Genomic DNA, 5,732 nt, shown 5'->3' with positions numbered 1-5,732 from the left:
AACATGTTGTGAATAAGTGACTGTTGAGTGCTCAGCCCTAAGGGGGACGTCTATACCATCCTTTACCTTAAGGCTCAGGGAACATCTTGGAAGAGGGTTGGAAAGACTATAAGAGCCAGAGGATGGGGAGAAGTGCTTGAAATACTAACCTAAAAAGAAAAAGGAATATATACATATACTGAAAAAAAAAAAAAACATGTTGTGAATAAGTGACTGTTGAGTGCTCAGCCCTAAGGGGGACGTCTATACCATCCTTTACCTTAAGGCTCAGGGAACATCTTGGAAGAGGGTTGGAAAGACTATAAGAGCCAGAGGATGGGGAGAAGTGCTTGAAATACTGACCTCTGGACATGACTTAGCCAGTGTATCCGTGAACTTACTATAGCTATAATTACCTGTATAAGACCAAGCCAACAAAATCAGTCAATATTGCATCAGGCAACACTAATTGGACTTAGTGGGTCACACACAAAAGAGAGGACATGATGATGGGAGGGGAATATGTGGGGGTTGTCCCTGGGGAGCGAGAGGGGAGTGTTCCAGGTGCATTGTTTACATGTAGAAAATTTTCTAAGAATAAGGAAAAGATATTTACAAAAGAGGAGGTTTAATCTACTTTTATGATTCCACTTTATGTATAGTAATCAATCTACATTGAATGGAAACTTTCATTCTCTGAACTTTTATGATGATTTTTTTTATTCATAACTGGAGAGGATCTAAAAATTCTTTTTTTTTTCTGAGACAGGGTCTCCTTGTAGTCCTAGCTGGCTGGGAACTTGCTATGTAGACTAGGCTGGCCTTGATTCACAGATATCCACCCGCCTCTGCCTCCCAAATGCTGGGATTAAAGATGTGTGCTATCATGCCTGGCTTTTTAAAAAGCATTTTAATGTAGTTAAGTACATTATGCAAACAATTTTAAAGTTGAATGCCAACTTGTCACAGTCTCTTGAAATTAGCTAACTTCCCAGTTTTCCTGGCTGCCCCCCAGTTTGCTTGTTTCTTTGAAAACTCCCATGTGTGTAGGGAGGAAGTTTCTTTACATATGATTAGAGCACTGTTAAAGTAGATTTAAACACTAACATATTGAAAATATTTATTAGGGGCTGGTGAGACAGCTCATTGGGCTAAGGTGCTTGCTACCAAGCCTAAAGATCTGAGTTTGATCCTTGGAACCCACATGATAGGAGAGAACCAACTTGACTTTCTCCTTGACTCCTCTGACCTTCACACATGTACCATGGCACCCACCCCCACATACACCTGATTAATTAAATGTAAAAGTTAAAGTAATATTAGGTAGTAATTAAGATTTTTTAATGCAGTACTTGATTTTCTATATTTTTTTTAACTTACAGAAGTTTTCAAAAATTACCCTAAGTCTGGCATGTTCTTTTGTGTTGAGTATTGGAGCCCCTTTAAAACTGTGTGTTGTACATCTTTATAAAACATGCCTATTGGGGATGGAGAGATGACTCAGCGGTTAAGAGCACTGACTGCTCTTGCAGAGGACCCAGGTTCAATTTCCAGCACCCACATGGTGGGTATGAACCGTTCTTCACTCCAGTTCCAGGGGAATCTGAAGCCCTTTTCTGACCTCTGCGGCATTGCACAACACGGGTGTACTCACATACATGCAGGCAGTACACAAATATATATAAAATAAAAAAATAATAAAATATTAAAAAATAAAACATCCCTATCAAGCACTGTTGCATTGAAGCAAAATGTAGTTTTATTTTACTTTTCCACTGTGTCTTTAAATGTGTACCCTGAAGGAACATTCTTCAGTTTGTCAGGGGGAATACCAGCCCACCATCAAGTGGTTACCTGAATCAGTAATTCATTAGTTTTGGTTGCTGAATGTTTCTTCTCCAAATTTTCTTGGTCATGGTGTTTTATCACAGTAACAGAAAAGTAACTAATACATAACAGAAAAGTAGCTAATACTAAAACTCCTAAAAAATCTTTGGAAAATGCAAAATGATTTTTTTTGGTCTTTTTGAGAAAGGGTCTCCCTGTAGCCCCAGCTGACCTGGAATTCACTATGTAGACCAGGCTGGCCTCGAACTCACAGAGATCCGCCTGCCTCTGCCTCTCAAGTGCTGGGATTAAAGGCCTGTGCCACCGCACCCAGCCCGCAAAATGATTTTTAAAAAATTATAGCCCTGGCTGACCTCAAACTCACAGAGATTCACCTGACTCTGCTTCTTGAGTGCTGGGAATAAAGGAGTGTTCCATCACACCCATCTGGAGGTTATCTTATTTTATGTTAATAAACTCACTGGTAGCTGGCGATCTCTAGACAGCTGTAGGATGGGGGCTGATCACTGGAAAGACCACGGTGAAAGGAAAGGGTTGGAACTTTTAACTCCATCCTCCAACCTCTGGGAAGGGAAGAAGGGCTGAAGATTAAGTTAGTTAGGGATTTCTTTTTCATTATTTTTCCAATGTATTGAATTTTTGTGCACTTCATATAAGACATCTTGATCGTTTTATACCCTTCCCCCATCCACATACCCACACTCCCCACCATATTTCATGTATTCTCTTATATGTTAACGCTCATTGAATCAAGTTTATGTGCCTAGTTGTCCCTGAGTGCTACTTCATCCACTAGAGTCTAGTCAGCCTATCTAGAGTCTCTCCCTTAAAGAAGATTCTCTGTGACCTAGCAGTAATCAGCTGCCAATAGTATCAGTAGTTCTTTGGCTAACATTGGGGCCTCTTGCCCATTTCCCCAGCTCTATGCTGAGTTTTTGTCTGATTGAGTTTTCATGGGTCTTGTGCATGCTGACACTATTGATATAAGTTCATGTGAGCACGTTCCCAGAGGCCTGGAAGACTGTTTCCTTATGTTCATGCACCAACCCTGGCTCTTACCATCTTTCCATCCCTTCTTCCATGAGGTCTCTGAGTCATTGGTGGGTGAGCCTTAACATAGGAGTCCTGTTCAGGGACACACTCTCTGCAGTCTCTTATTCTCTACACTATGATCAGCTGCCTTCTGTGTGTATCGTACTCTGTTGCATGAGGAAGATTCACTGGTGAGAGTTGGTCAGGGTAGTCCAAGAGACTCCCAAAATAACACAGAGTATTGTCATAGCCCTGGATTATTTCCCAGAACTTGAAGGTAAGACCCTACTGCTGAAGACAGGGAGGGCATAGTTTGGTTACAGGGCTTGAAGCAATGGAACTAGAATTGATCTGGAAGCCTCCTCCCTGAAGACTAGCTCTTACAGTTCTAGAGGATACTATGCAAGCGTCTAAGGACAAAATTATTCAGTGGTCCAACCCCAGCTTTGAAGCCTAATAACCACAACAAACTATAACAGTGTGTACTTTCATCTTGGGGGTAATCAACAGGTATTTACTTGGACTTACAGCCCTTTCAATGGGAGTGAACTCATGGATGACACTGTAAACATAGCCAAATACACATGATTGGAGAGGTCATAGATCCTGGAGAAAATGCTACCTCTGCCATATCCCTAGACAAATGTGATTTATTACTGTATGCTAAATATCCATCCTTATATTTACAGACAAGTATACCATTCACCACTAATCAAAGAAGCTTCTTTTTGCAACAGATGGAGACTGTTACAGAGTTCTAGAACTGGTCACGAACAAAGAATAAGTGTCTGAGAGATGCCCAGCCCTAAGTGACATATCGACAATGGAACCTCTACACCAACATGGAACATGATGGAACAGGGGGTAGAGAAAATATTTATTTTTAATTTATGTGTCTGAATGTTTTGTCTGCATGGATGTAAGTGCACCATGCAATGCATTTGGAGGCCAAAAGAGTTAAGGACAGCTGTCAGCCCCCATTATGCATGCTGGGTACCAAACCCAGGTCCTTTGCTAGAGCAGCAAGTCCTCTTAACTTCTGATCCATCCCTCCAGCCCCTAAGTCAGCCAGTGATTTAATCATTCCTACATCAGAATCCAAAAGGACAATGTTCAGATAGCATGTGGGTAGTCAAACAGGTGAAGGGTCCTGGAGGTCACACTTTGGAGAGGGTGCAAGATCTCCATAATCTTCCCACATGCTGTTTCTAGATACCCACAGAGGCCAAAAGAGAGCATTAAATTCCCTGAGCTGGAGTTATAGATGGTTGTCAACTGCCCAACATGTGTGCTGGGAAATAAACTCAAGGGGATAGCAAGCTCTCTTAATCACTGAGCCATCTCTCCAGCCCCTTCATTTATATTCTTTACAATAAATTTTTCACTTAAATATTTGGGATCTGATAGAGGGTCAGTCTGTGGGATGTGATGGGGTCAGACATCTGTGGGATCTGACAGAGGATCAATCTGTGGGATCTGTTGGGGGTCAGTCTATGGGATGAGACAGAGATCTTTTTGTGGGATCTGATGAGATAAGTCTGTGGGATGTGAGGTAACATCAGAATTGAATTAAGTAAGAGTTCACCTCACTTATATTCACTAAAGAACAACTAGTTTGCTTGATATGTGGGGGGAAATCCCCATATATTTCATATCGGAAACTTATGGTGAGAGTATAGTGGGAGAAACTAAGTTTTCTCCTATTTCCTTATAATCCTTAAGTATTTGTTTTAGAGGAGGAATTATAAATGGCATTGTATTCTTTAAATTTTTTATTTACTTTTTTAAAAAATTTTATGTGTGTATTTTGCTTGCATGTATGTAGGTACACCCATGTTGTGCAAAGGCTGAGGAGGCCAGAAGCAGGCATTGAATCCCCTGGAACTAGAGGTACAGACAGTTGTTAGCTGCCATGTGGGTACTGGGAACTGAAACTGGGTCCTCTGCAAGGTCCTCAGATCTTAACCACTGAGCTATCTCTCTAGTCCAGCATTGTATCCTTGTTTGGAGTTTATCCTTGTAGTTTGTCAGGATACAGAAATGCCAGTGATTTTTGTGTGTTAGTCTCATATCTCCTAACCTTAAGGAAATCACTTACTAGCTCTAAGAAGTTGGCTTTTTTCTCAGATAGGGGACTTTCTAGGCATAGGAGTTTCCTTGTTGAAATGCTGCCTTTTATTTCTTTTTCTTGAATTGTTGCAATAGCTAGAATTTCTAACGTTCCATTGAACAATAGTGGTGAGAATGGAAATCCTCATCTGATCCTCACTTCTGTGACTGTTTCACTGAGTATGAACACACACACACACACATAGACACAGACACACACCTATATATCAAACCTAATGTCTTCATTTATGCTAAGAAAATGCTCTGCCACTGAAACAAGTTTCCAGCCCTAGGTTTGTTTTATTTTTGTTTTTTGGTTTGTATGTTTGTCTTGTTTTGTTTTTATCTCTTTTTTGTCTAACTTTTACAAAAACTTTATTGAGAATTTCATACATGCATATAAGGTGTTTTGATCAAATCCATGCCCACTCCCTCCCTTCCAACACCTCCCATATCTCCCCATCACTTCTTTCTTTTTCTTTTCTTTTTTTTATTGTCTTTCATTTATTTATTTTTATGGGGCTTTTGGGTACTCTCAGATTCCCCTGTCTGAAGAGGTAACCCTAAAATCATTTAAGGATTAGGTACAAGTGATAGGTTAAAAATTGGGATGGAGAGCAAGTGCACAGGTAGAATTCTCAGCAGGATACAGCTTTATTTCGCATGGGACACGTTTCCCTCAGGGAAGGAAAGATGTCAGGGAAGGGAAAGATGTCAGGGAAGGGAAAGATGTCAGCGAAGGGCAGGGAAGGGAAAGATGTCAG

The sequence above is a fragment of the Nannospalax galili genome, unplaced genomic scaffold, assembly GCF_000622305.1.
Source record: "Nannospalax galili isolate Female #2095 unplaced genomic scaffold, S.galili_v1.0 scaffold367, whole genome shotgun sequence".
NCBI classification, from domain to species: domain Eukaryota; kingdom Metazoa; phylum Chordata; class Mammalia; order Rodentia; family Spalacidae; genus Nannospalax; species Nannospalax galili.
This window is presented reverse-complemented; position numbering follows the sequence as displayed.